The sequence below is a fragment of the Onychomys torridus genome, chromosome 15 (genome assembly GCF_903995425.1).
Source record: "Onychomys torridus chromosome 15, mOncTor1.1, whole genome shotgun sequence".
NCBI lineage: Eukaryota > Metazoa > Chordata > Mammalia > Rodentia > Cricetidae > Onychomys > Onychomys torridus.
In genome coordinates, this window is record NC_050457.1 from 57776232 (window position 1) to 57790680 (window position 14449).

Sequence of the window (14449 nt, forward strand, 5' to 3'; positions counted from 1 at the left end):
ATAGGAAGATGGACAGTTAAAGGGTTGGGATGTAGATAGAATCATCCAGATGCGTTAGTATCAGACTGTATGCTGTTTTGGACATAAATATATTTATGAGCAAAAAAGTTTACCAAGGCAAAAAAAGAGAGAGAGAGATTATGTCAACTCCCACAATCAAAATATTTTAATGTCATTAATTGCATATGTAAATTGTTAATGAAACATTAAGATGCAAAGCTCGTATGATTAAACAGACAAAACTGCTCAGAGGCATGCCCAAATGAGGAGTAAGGTGTGTTCTCCTTAGGACAAGAAACAAGGAATAAAGGTGTTTGGAGAATCAAGAAAGTTCACCTGCCCTGAAAATAAAAATTTAAAACCACACACCCGCCTCCCCAATATCCTCTGATGTTAATATACCTGATCTGATTGCCGTTAGCTTGGCGCTCCGCTAATACTTTGTGCTTGGACGATCTAGAGTACGGGTGGTGCAGGCACATCCATGCCAGAGAAAAGCAAAGAAGTAATTTTTTTTTTTTTTTTTTTTTTTTTTTTTAAATTGCAAGAAGCAATTGCAGAATCCGCGTTTCTGGGATTATGTTAGGGACGCAGGCGGATGAGATGGGGCTGATTACCTTAGGCTGGAAACAGAGAGTCTTTCTGCCCTGCGGGGGAGGGGACGCCTTTCATGCGCAGCCCTCTGCTCGGATGCTCCCTCCCTCGCATTCACTTGCAAATCGCTGTGTGCTGGCAGGAGCCGGCACTTCCAGTCTCTAACCTTCCCATGGCGAGTGCTGCAGCTCCATCAGCAGAACCTTTCTCTCCGTGTGAGGAAGGGCTTTCCCACCCCCTCCCTCTTTCTCCCCCCACCCTTTCCTTAATCAGAATCACTGAATGAAAGCCAATCAGAGAGAGAGTTCGCCCCGTTTTCTTCGGTTCCCTGCCGTCCAGAGTTAAAAGTGAAGCTGAGAGAAAGCTTGAGTTAGACCGAAGTAGAATCAGCGATAGAAAATAACAGCAGAAAACAAACAGAAAGGGGACAGGGTGACAATCTCTTCAGGGTTATTTTGGCTGGAACCAACTTCCGTTTTCCAGAAGCTGATGAAACCAGGTAGGAAGAATTCACCTCTTGTCTTTTAACTCCTTTAAGGTCTCGCCTTTTCTTCCCCTGCTTGGGGTGTGTGTGTGGGGGGGGGGGGGAGATATGTTTTTGCTTTTATGTTTTTTCTTAAGGTATATGCGCAATTATTTCAAAATCATGACCTTTTACTAAGCAAATGAGCATGCAACTCTTTTTTCGAGTTTCCTGGAACAACTGCTTTGAATGTAGGTAATGTGAAGCTTGATGAATAATATATTATGTTCAACAGTGTGGGTCTGGATACTGGAGTTTTCGAATTCATTCATTCTGAGCAATTGCAGAAAATATTTACGGGGTGTAATTAGTCATGCTCATTCCTGTTTACCTCTGTTTAAAATATCAGTTTCGCAGGTAGCACTGTTTGCCATGAACTCCAACATCAGATAGCATTACTTTGCATTCCATATGAACGGATTCACTCCTCACTTAGTCATAGTTCATTGTACCTTCAGTAAAATGACAGACGGAGGACAGATGATGCCTAGGAGCTGTTAGTGGTCACCAAAGCATCTACATAAAGACAGTAGATTGACATCCATCAGAAACAGGATGGGTCCAATTCCTATGTTCACATTTTATATGAGTCAGAAATATGAGGGGGTACAATAAAAGGGGGGATTAAACACACGCAGTCAGCAGTTGCAGCATTTATTGTCTGTGCTGCAATAAAATCCATATTTTATGTGGTGTTAAATTAATGCAGCATGTTGCAAGTCTAAATGAATGTCCTCAACAAGTAACTATGATAGCATAGAAAGCGGGGGCCAAAGCAGTAGTCTGCAAGTGTTTTCAGGCGACCACAATGAAAAACAACTACCTCTTTACCATTAAAAGGGGAGAGTCTATAGGTACAGACAAACATCATTTTAAAACTGACCTATCATCACTTGCTCTCAAAAAGCAGATCTATTTCCTACAATTGTGGTCCTTCATTCCAGTAAAAGCTTCTATTACCCAAAGCTGTGCATGTATTACTTCTCAGCTCTTTGGAGATGCATTATTTTTTTCCCATCTCATTTTTTTTTCTCTTGAAAGATCTATTTTAAAAATAATCTGTCCCTGTGATGCTGACAACTGTTATACTTCAATGCATATGTTAGGAGACTTTCTCCCTTCACACCATCCCCCTCTGTCTTTCTCTAAAACGTACTTACAAGAGCTTCACTGTGGTGAATAACACTTGGCAAGAGTGTGCTCATTTTTTTTTTTTTTTTTTTAGGTCTGGTATGGTGAGGATTTTTAATTAGTGGAACTTTCATGAAAACATTATGTCATTGACAGAGCTGCATGTTCATTTTTAGTTACAGTGAGGAAGGAAAAGGAAGAGAGTGTGCCCTAGAGAAATGGGTAAATGATAAGTTGCATGGGTAATCTGCACCCCGGGGAGGTAAATGGGGCACATATGTATTCAGTGTGCAGAGCGGGAGGGAATGCTGGTTTATTTGGGCAGAGAGAGGTGAATGGATTGAAAAGTGAACAAATGTAAACAGCCTGTGTATGTGGCCAAGGGGCACATCAATTGCAAAACCATCCCAAGGGTAAAAAGATAGATGATTGCTTCCTTTTGCTCTTAATTTTTTTTTTTTCTTGACTGTTTTTAAAGTCTGACTCACTGTCTGCTTGCCTTAAAGCAGACACTTCTTTGGTTTCAAAGACTTGCTGTTAACAAATTGACTTCAGTGGTGAACACATTCTTTCTCTGCCTCCAAAGAATGGAATGACATACATTTTGATGGGGGGAGGCGAGGACAAACTGGGAAAACCAAATGGCAACTGAGTGAACCCATCTAGCTATACATATGTGCAAATGATGGTTAAATTACCAGATGCCTGATTAATTCTCCAGGTGAGACTACCTCATCTTTATAAAAACCAGTGTTCACTAAGAAGCTCAGCACTATGCAGACTTGGAAGGCAGTGCTCCACTGTCAGATCTTTAATTTTTTTTTTTTTTTAACCCTACACTGGGATATCACTGATGAAAAAAAAAAAAGATTTTTTTTTTGTGTGTAGAGAGATATACAGTTCTGATACACCATTAAGGAACTTCGTGAATATGAAAAAGGTATATCTATATATGTCTGTAATTGTAACGGGTAAAATTGGAATGATTAATTGGGAAAGATGTGAATTATCATCGGACTAAAGGGTGAAGTAGTTGACGTTTACTTGGTTTTCCATATAATCAAACAGTGAAGGCAAAGTGTATAGATCTGGGAGATTTCTTGTCACATCGCTGTTTCCTGTGCTTCTTAACCTACTTTGCAGTAAGAGATACAGCACCACATTCTCTCGGAGGATGTCATTTTTATACCACATACCACCACTAGGCGGCAGCACAGGCACAGCTTTGGACAGAGGATGCTGATTCAGCAGCTGTGAAGCACATATTGTTAAGTGTTCTTAGGAGTCTTCCTAAGGCACAGGAAGCAATTAATAGAGACCAAGGATGTGAACTCAACTACCGTAGTTAGTCTAGACCTTAGGTTTCAAGAGCATCAGCCATCATGCATTCTTATTTCTACTCTGTAAATCACATCCTGCTGATGTTACATTATAAGTGGTTCCAAACTAGTGGCAAGTACAAATAAATAGAAATATTATTTGTGCCAATTATAGGTCATTTAGTTCAGTTATTTAATTTCTAAATGTCAGACCTATTTTTTTGATAACTGTTTTCGATTCATCTGAAATATTTTGAAGAATACGGTACTCACATAAGAGCCCACTTGCTATGTATTTGATTGTAATGAAGTGGATGGAGGATAAAAAGCAAGTCCAGAGAAAGATCACCTCTTATCTGTTCTCACTGGTGTTGAAGCTGGTCAAACATTGCTCCAGCTACCATCTAGAGGTAACTATGGCGAGGATCGGAATAAAAAGAAAACTATTCAATGCATAGTTGGAAAAAGAAAGTTGACATGGGAAACTATATTGATTTACACGACAGTCCAGTCAGTGAGTTTGTCTAGACGATAACCTGTAATGTATAGAACAAAAATGGCTTTCTTTGTGTGTCTTTAAAGCAGTGGGATCATGTTCACAGAACGTACTTCTAACATTCTATTGCTTTTAAATGAACAAGTTCAGTTGTTTGTTTGTTTGCTTTTCAGCCAACAAGCAATGCCTGTTTCCCTGGTGGCAATGCTAGTGTAAGGTCACCTTGGTAGGCATTCTGACTCAGTGATAGAATTACTCCTTACTTGATATTTTGCTCTGAGCCCTTGAGCCATTCCAAATCAGTTCCTGTCTTTCCTCTCCGGGTGACTGCCTAAAGCAGAAGGCCAAGCTGCTTTTGCCAACCCTCTCATGCCAACATTCAGTCCAACTCGCCCTCACCCACACACAGGGCTGGAAAACCAGGTCTATCACTTTACCATGATAGATGTCTCTTGAAGTAGAACAGTGAAATATTAGCATCAGTCTATCAGAAATAACCTAGTAGGTCTTAAACATGGCTTTTTAACACAACTTTTGCTTGACTTTATTATCAATGCAGCTTCGCAGAGAAAGGTGGATTTTTGTGGAGTTTTTTTTTTTTTTTTTTTAAAGAAAATTACTGATTCTTTTATAGTTTTGTTCCATCTCTTTGTTCCTGAATGTGTGATGTACTAGCCTCTCTATTACTGAATACATTTTTCTTAAGCTTTAACTATTCTGGAAGTAGACTTTTAAAAAGAGAAAACTGAGCATTGAATATGAGTGAGTAAAATCAAATCATAGCCTACATCATTTCAGAGACAACATTCCTTAGAAATAATCCATGCTTGTGGGAGGTTGAAATGCCTTCCTGTAGCAATCTCATGCAGCTAAGAGATTCATATTCTTAAGGAGTTTGTCAGTAACTCTATAAAGCACTTTACCAAATCATGTGATTTCAGTGTTCAGTCTTTATTTATTTTTTTTTTCAGACAGCAGCCTCTCTGTGCTGCAGCTTTATAAATTAATGTTAAATGACATTTCAGGCTTCAGGACAGGATGCAGCAGTAGGCTGAAAGATGTAATACAACATGGTCTCTCATCAGGGATTCTAGCATTAAATGACATGTCTAAACACTTAGAGCATGGCTGATCCTCATAAATTTAACTGAACATTTTCACCACTCTCTCATTTTTTTCCTCCCTCTCGCCTTAGCACCTCTCTGCTCTCCCTCCCTCTATCTCCCCTCTTCTCTCATTTCTGATAATTACAAATGTCCATTTGTATTTGATGTTATACCCACTGGGGTTTCTATCACGTGTATGAGTTTCGTGGCCAGCATCCCCACCTCCACTGCACCATGTGTTGGAGTTTCTGCCTCATCACGTGCACTGTAACATGCATGACACTTCTGTTGCCCAGAGCATGTCCTGTAAACTGAAAGCAATCCTGTTGACTCGGAGCCTTCTGAGGAGTTGAAACTAGCGCCAGCTTGGTTTCCTGAGCATTCAGCTTTCATTAACAGAATGACTTCTGCAAATAATCAGCAAGGAGACTGCATAGTCATGAATTATGATTCTCAGCCCATCAGGTATTGATTATGAGGCTGTGTTGATTTAGTGTAAGAAGAGAATATTGAAGTGGCTTGACAGAGCTCTGATTTTAAAAATAAATCAAACATAAATTGCATGCTTCCAGAAAGCAGTATTCCATTAAACGTGTTGATTCTTCTCTGCTGTGAGAAACAAATATACCAGTTGCTAACCTAAGAAAGGAAACTGATGGGTAGGGAGGAATCTCTGTCCCCATGTTGTCAGATAAAGGACTGCTGTTGCTCCTCAGAACTCCGGGTGGAAGCATAGGTAAGAAAGTGGAGCAACAACCAGGTTAAGCAGAATGTGTGACAAACTGAAATAATGAACAAGTAAATATTTTAACTTGAGCTATTTTGGTAACTCTCTAAAGTGTTAACCCAGTAGGTATAAATACAGGAAATTTGATAGAGCTGTCTGAATAGATCAAAGACAGTCAGCATATCTACTTAGGTCATTCAATGTTCATAGCATATTTTTGTGTGTAATCAAAACAGAAGCTCTGTGAAAGCATTACTATATTTAATTAATCAATTAATTAATGTCTGGTGTCTTGAGGCGATCTCATGTTACTCCTCTCCCAGTTGCTGGAGTTACAGGTATGAGTTACCACACACAGCTATAACATAAGCAGGAAAGATGAGTCAATGACTAGGTGCACTGCATGCTCTTCCAGAGGAGGCAGACTCCATTCCCAGCACCTACATAGCATGGTGGCTCACAACCATTAGTAATTCCAATTCCAGGAGTTCCAGGAGATTCAATTGCCTTCTACCATCCTCAGAAGGTGCCAGATGCTCAATTGGTACATAGACAGACATGTATGGCAAATATCCATACATATATAATAATGGATGTACAGATAGAAACATAAAAAAAAAAATCAAACAATTTTTCCTGTTGTTCCATAACCAGTAAAACAGAAGGGAGTAATCTTTCACCGTTAACAATATAGAATATGGGATTTTTAAAAGTAATAAATGATGCTGGTGGTGGTTGTGTACGCCTTTAATCCCAGCTCTTGGGAGACAGAACCAGGCTGATCCCTGTGAGGTCGAGGCCATCCTGGTCTACAGAGCGAGATCCAGGATAGGTAACAAAGCTAAACTGTGGTATTGTGTTCCCCAAATATTGTGTGTTCCCCAAAATAAACTTATCTGGGGTCAGAGAACAGGACAGCCACAATATTACACATGAGGATAGGCAGTAGTGGTGCACACCTTTAATCCCAATATTTGGGAGGCAGAGCCAGGCAGATCTCTGTGAGTTCAAGGCCACATTGCAAACAGCCAGGCATGGTGACACACGTCTTTAATCCCAGAGAGTGGGGGCAGAAAGAGAAAGATTATATAAGGAGTGAAGACCAGAAACTAGAAGCATTTGCCTGGTTAAGCATTTGGCTGGTTAAGCTTTTAGGCTTTGGAGCAGCACAGTTCAGCTGATATCCATTCTGGAAAAGGACTCAGGGGCATCCAGTCTAAGGAAACAAGACCAGCTGAGGAACTGGCAAGGTGAGGTAGCTGTGGCTTGTTCTGCTTCTCTGATCTTCTAGCGTTCACCCCAATAACTGGCCTCAGGTTTGATCTTATTAATAAGACTCTTTGATATTCATGTTACACTACACAGAGAAACCTTGTCTTGAAAAACCAAAAAAAAAAAAAAAAAAGAAAGTAATAAATGCTTCTAAAATTCTTAACTCAACTTTCAAATTTCAAATAATTGCCTTCTAAAGATAATCTTTACAAGTCTCACACATTGGAAAATTTGAAAAATTTGAACTGTGCTGAATTTTAAGAATTTATTTCCATGTTTTTTATGTTTCCATTTGAACCTATCTGTTACAGTCATCAATTATTTTACTAAGCTATTTTCTTCAACATATATAAACATTGAAATTTTACTATGTTTAACTCAACTGATTTAAAATAATTCTTAAATAATTAAAAAAGTGAACTTAAAAGCTCCTAAGAGTGGCATTTGTTTGCTTAGCAAAGGTGAATTTACAATCTTTTGATCAATTAAAAAAATTAGGGCACATCGTTTAACCATTATGAAGCTTGATGTTTTCCTGTGCCCCTCCTGGTTCATGGTCAGGACAAATCTCCCACTTATAGTCCAGCAGCCTTTTATAAAATAATCAGTTATTTATAACTGTTTGCCCATTAGCTCAGGCTTATTACCAGGTACCTCTTACACTTAAATTAACCCATAATTCTTATCTATGTTCAGCCACATGGCTTGGTACCTCTTCTCAGTTCTGCCTTGTCACCATTAATATAGTCAAGTATAATTTTCCCTTTTTTAATTTATTTCTAAAGTGTAAGTTGGAGTTTATTCCTGTTCTGTAGTTTTGAATAATACCAGGTAACTATAGAGGATACCACCACTGTTCCTCACTCAGGAAATTTCTGTGCCACAACTGAAAAGATGCCTTTCTTTGGAAAAAAATAATTTTATTTTTCACTAATTCTTTTAGAATTAGTTTTTGGAGCTATATGCTAGAGAATGGTGGAACTCCTGGGGATGCACCCTTAAAGAAAACTGACCAGTTTTTTTTCCAAGCATCTCTCAGTGGCAAATAGGTCTTCAGCTGGTGATAGAACTTTGTGACCAACTAGCTACTGTGATTTTGTATAGCTTGAGACTCCACAGATTTTGGGCATGCTGCCAAAATGTTGTGAATTCACAGGGAATATATTAAAAAAAAAAACATGGTTTGTATGCTGAAAATTTTATTTCTTTACCTCCACTATTTATTTTTGGTTGTGATTTTAAGGAAAATAATTTGCACATTGAAACTTAAATTCAAGCTCTCGTTCCCATTTCTCTATTTTTCTTTCTTTCTGTGGTTGTTGTTGAACTTTTGATGTTGGGCAGGTATCACTATGTACTGTCCATTTCCTGGGATTCACTATGTAGATAAATTTGGCTTTGACTTGTGCAGCTCTTCTGAACTCTTCTTTCCTACTGAATGTTGAGTTTATATGCATACATCTCCATGCATATTTTTTATTTTTCTTTTAACTCTTATAGGAAGAGTGTTGAGTTTCTGTAACAGTCTTACACTAAATACATGGTTTTGACCTCAACTTTTTGGTGTATAGTCAGAAAAAAAAAAAAAAATCTCCATACCCTCCCAGAAACTTTTCTCTTTAGCTACTGTGTTCTATAAAACACATTTTGATATTTAACTATAAATAAATAGTACTACATAATACTTAATCATTTGTAAAGTTTAACCAACTTGGGAATTAGCACAAATATTCTGGAACAGACAGAACATACACACACACAGATTTATACACATAATACTGAGAACACATACATATAAACCACAAAGACATGAAATGGTGCTCAAGAATGCTAGGAAGCACACATATGTACGTGTGTGTGTGTGTGTGTGTGTGTGTATACAAATATATGTGTGTATATATATGTATATACATATATATATGTGTGTGTGTGTATATATATATATATATATATATATATATATATATATATATATATATATACTTATATTCAACATACATTACATGTGGTTTCCAGTCTAATTTAATGGGTATCAATCTCATGCATTATCAAAGAAACTTCTCTTTACAGAAAAAAAAATATATATAATCACTTACTGTATGCATAGATTATTTAATATCTATATATTGTAAATTTAAAATTATATTTATCTTTTTTCTTAGAGTTATCCACTATCATGGTGTTGAAATCTGAAATCCAGCCCACAGGAGGTGTGAAGTTTCGTAAATGGGAATTATAATGATTTAAAACAAAGACAAGACTTCACCTAATTTTAGACTTAGAGGTTAGATCCAGCTTGTTTCTAGTAGACCAAGGGCAAAAAAGGTATGAATGACAAAAGCCTTCCACGTTAAGTAAAGAAATTACAAGTTTACATGTAAACCTCTGTCCCATTATCCTTCATGTTTTCAACTTTGAACAGGGCCAAGTGGCGTAACACTATGATGTCAATAGAGCTGCTTTTTGATTTTAGGCTCTCATGTACTGTACGTGTTTAAGTTGGTTTTCTGCTCTTGTTGTTGTTTTCTGTTCTATATTTAAATGCTTTCTTAGAGTCCGTGTAATGACTGTTCTTTCTTGCTTCCTTGAGCAGCATTTTATGCTTTTTGGGGGAAGGACAATGAGCCACCGCTTTGTTGTCATAGCCAGAGGTATAGGCTCTTTAAAAAAAGGTGAAATATTAACAATTATGTGGTCTAAAATAGAAATATTAGTAGTATTCTTTGAAATTTACCATTCTTAGGAGCTACTTGTAAAATTTGCATGAAATCAACAATAGTCACTTATTTCTTTGTCTAGTGCGGTTGTCCCTTTAGAAGTCAATGCCTCCCACACCCAAAAATATCTATGTATCTTGTGCTGGACAGAAACTTATGGTCCTTCTGTCTCAACCTTTTTTAAGACTGAGATTATAAGCATGTATCACCATACCTAACTAGTCTTTCATCTTTATGGTCAAATATATATATATTAAAGGAACCATTTCGCTATTAATTTCATCCACTCATGCATTCTCAAGTTCAAGTATTCCTTAGCCTCCTAATAAATGTCAGGTCAGCCCTATTTAAATACTAGGATAAATATCAGAAAGAGAGAGGACTGGGTTGGGGGATTGATGGTGGACATATGTTACATTGATATATGCTACAGAGGAATGGATGTGAGATTAGTTATCACATGGCTTACTATCCTATTCCAGTTATGATAACTGATAAACAATAGGTACTTTTAAACTGCATAAGACATGACTCTAATTTTACCTCCATTAAACTTTATTTTTGTATTTGAACACTGCATCACATGTTTTCAGAGACTATCAGGGTGAGTGATCTCTTTGGTTCAAATTACATTTTGGTTTCACCTCAGTTTCTTTTGACGGAGTCTCAGAAGTGGACTGTGAACTTGTGTTTCTGCAGCAGCCCCTCAGTGGATGAGCTATGCTGCACTTAGATTTGCAGCAGCTAATTTTCACCTTGCAGATGCAGGACACTCTGTGGAATAAAATGAAGGCACAATGCTGAGACTAATAGCCCATACCAGAGAAGTGTACAGAAAATGGATGCACATGAGGGCAAACTGCACTCCAAAGTGCCATCACTAAAAATTGTTAATAGGGGTTCTCATACTCTCAGATACTGAAAAGCTGCACACTTAGTCACTTTGAAAAAGATCTCCCTCACAAAGACTGCAGAGGGTTTTTTTTTAATAAAGAGGCCACACAGCGAGAAAGCTGCAAATCAGAAACATTGAGAGTCTCTTTGTTAGAAAATGTAATGACCTTAACCTAAGAATTTTCCCACTGACCTTTAATGGAAAAAACATGGAGCATGGCACCAGTCTGTCTCAATTAAAATTGTAACTGTACCACTTATCATATGTTTAATATTTAATATCATTGGAAGGTTTTTCATCAGTTAAATGGGGTTAATATGTATACTTTTGTAATATGACAATTTTCATGATTAATAGAAGCAATTACCATAAGCCTAAAAATGTACCAAATATTAGCTAACACACAATCCACGTTCTAGTAGTAACTTTAATCATTATTGCTAAATATTATTGTTATTGGTACAATTACTTGATGTAAGTTCATATAACATATGTTTTCATCATTAGAATTGTGTTTTATTTTTACCTTAGCAGATCATTTTCATTTTTAAATTTAAAATTTAAAAATATTTTAACCAATATCGTGAAATATCCATTTTGTAGTTAAGTTAAATTGAGAGAGCCTTACTGTTTTGATTTTAGGAATGGCATTTTATCAATTGCAGCATTATTGATTGAAAAAGTTTTCTTTAAAATGGGAGTTTGAAACACAAAATTTCCAGGGACACAGTGCATTCGCCAATTTTAATAGGGATGGGCTCTTTCAATCTATTATTGTAATTGGAAAGAGCTCTATACCTAAGAGTTATAAACACATCCATTCCCCAGTCATTGGGGAAATGTCAGCACATAAAGAGTTGAATGAAAGCTAGAAACTTAAATTGCGTTCTCCAATGGCCACTGCAACAACCAGCCGGTTAATGGACATGAATGTTGAAAAGGATGTGAAGATCCTAAAACAGGCACAGAGGGGCGGGGGGGGGGGGGGGCATTAGAAAGAAGGCCATGCACAGTTGTGAGTTCTATAAACCACGTGAACTCACTCAGGTGAAACATGAGCCATTTTTGTTCTGTAAAAATGATTCTTTTCACAGATTCTCCTTTTTTTTGAGCTGAGGATCGAACCCAGGGCCTTGCGCTTGCTAAGCAAGCGCTCTACCACTGAGCTAAATCCCCAAACACAGATTCTCCTTTTTTTTTTTCTGTAAAGCTATTTTATTATTATTATATTTGTGTTTTAATTTTACACATCAGCCAGGAGTTACCCTGTCCTCCCCCATCCCGCCCACGCCCCCACCTTTCACCCATCCCCTCTGCTCTATTCCCATCTCCTCCAGGGCCAAGACTCTCCTGGGGATTCATTTAAACCTGGTGGATTCAGTACATGCAGGTACAGTCCCCTCCTTCCAGGCTGAGCAAAGTGTCCCTGTGTAAGTTCAAGGTTACAAACAGCCAGCTCATGCACTAAGGACAGGTCCTGGTCCCACAGCCTGGATGACTCCCAAACAGTTCAAGCTATTCAATTGTCTCACTTATCCAATGGCCTGATCCAGCTGGGGGCTCTACAGGCTTTGGTTTATAATTCACGTGCTTCCATTCGTTTGGCTATTTGTCCCTGTGCTATTTCCAATCTTGGTCTCAACAATACACACTCTTACAGTCCCTCTTCTTTCTCGACAATTGGACACCTGGAGCTCCACCTGGGGCCTGGCTGAGGATCTCTGCATCCACTTCCATCAGTTATTGGATGAGAGTTCCAGCTCGACTGGTAGGGTGTTTGGCCATCTGATCACCAGACTAGGTCAGATCAGGCTTCTTTCTCTTGACTATTGCCAGCAGTCTACAGAGGATGTATCACTGTGGATTTCTGGGGACCTCTCCAGCACTCTGCCTGTTCCTGTTCTCATGTGGTCTTCATTTATCATGGTCTGTTATTCCTTGTTCTCCCTTTCTGTTCTTGATCCAGCTGGAGTTCTGAACACAGGTTGTGACTTCAGGGAATGACTCCGCTAAAGTTTTCATCCCTATAAATCACAAGAGTAACTTTGAGACAGTCTTACAAGCTGAAAGTCAGTGGGCTACTGATTTCTCAGATTAGGTTTAGGAAATTATCTAATGAAACCATCTAATCTTCTGAAAAATGTGAAAATTTTAACAGGTTTTATTAGTTTAATCTATTCTATTCACTCTGCACGTTCACGGTGATACAAAGATCAGCCCAACAAACCACTGTTTCTAGCTTTTTCTTCCTTTTTTGAAAGATAACTCAAAATGCACCAATGGCATTGCTTTTGATATTTGATTTTCAAAATCAGTTTTGTCTTTCGATTTTCCTAAATCTTTTTTTTTTTTTTTTTTTTTTTTTTTTTAATTTTTGGAGACAGGGTTTCTGTGTGTGGCTTTGGTGCCTGTCCTGGATCTCCCTCTGTAGACCAGGCTGGTCTCGAACTCACAGAGATCTGCCTGCCTCTGCCTCCTGTGTGCTGGTATTAAAGACATGCACCACCACCACCAGGCATCAATGTTCATAAATTAATTAAGAAATGTTCTTACATTTGTTTTATACACTCACTCTTGGATTGAGTATGGTACCTCACATCAGTAATCCCAGAGTGACCAAACCAGGGTTATATCAACTCCAGTTAGGACAACCCAATAAGGTCCTAAGAACCTTAGGTTTTGGAAAATACCTTAGCGCAAACAAACAAACACAAAACAAAACAAACAAACAAACAAACAAACAAAAACAAACAGAAAGCAAACCACAACTTCTACTGAAGTCATTGAATTGATGAAGGGCATTCTTCCCTTTCCAGTTTGTAAAAATAAGCACAGCAACAACAAACACTACCAACATAAATGACAGATGTAATTCAGAGAACACGTAAAGTCAGTCTTCAGTTTTCGTCATGATTCTGTATTGACAGGTGGCATCTGATCTTGTGCTATTTATGCAGTCAAGGGCAGTCTTTTGTCATTGTTCAACCGGTGTCTAGTCAGTAGCATTTCCACCTACTACTTCATTTTCATATTTGGGAAACTGATCCTGCTTTATAGCCAACTGATTAAGAAGGCAAATTCAAAATACCATATACTTTGTAATGCTAGTGTGCTTGACTACCTAAGTATACTTGATTAATAGGCCTCTCAAGGCTAGAGAATTAGACATGCTGTCTCATTAGTTATAGAATTCTTTAATCATACAAGCGGTAAAGTTCATTAGCTTGCATATATTTTTCCTTTCATTTAATTGAAAAAAAAGAGAAGAAAATGGGTAAATATTAGTGGAGAAATTAATTTTAAAACTTTAAGAAAACAACCATAATTGAATTGTTAATTATGCAGACAACTTAAAGAATTCTTTGCAAAATCCTCCAGACTTTGTAAAGGTTTTCAGATATTTGATTGGTTATTTTGAATGTGTTCAGTTTAAAAACACATGAGTTAAATATGAAAATGATGATAGGATTGAGTTGAGCTCATGTTTGAAATATTGACCCATTTAAGGTAAATTGTGGCTTATATTTTGGCAAATTTTCATTCATATTCTGAGTGGCACATAGTGGTGTTTGGGGCCACCTAGTGGCCCTAATTAGAGAATGTTCCCTTACTTAAGATTTTTTTCTAGTTAACCCTGTTCTACAAAGTTCTGAAATACATCTGGATTCA

General features: G+C 37.7%; 1 protein-coding gene across 2 annotated transcripts in view; it reads left to right on the forward strand.

Moving 5' to 3' along the window:
• The first annotated feature begins 696 nt into the window (after window positions 1-696).
• LOC118596234 (cadherin-10) overlaps window positions 697-14449 on the forward strand; it is a 191228-nt gene continuing 177475 nt past the window's right edge. For both annotated transcript variants that reach the window (XM_036207007.1, XM_036207008.1), the window contains exon 1: window positions 697-1093. The gene's annotated coding sequence lies outside the window, so the exon portion shown is untranslated. The remainder of the gene's footprint in view (window positions 1094-14449) is intronic.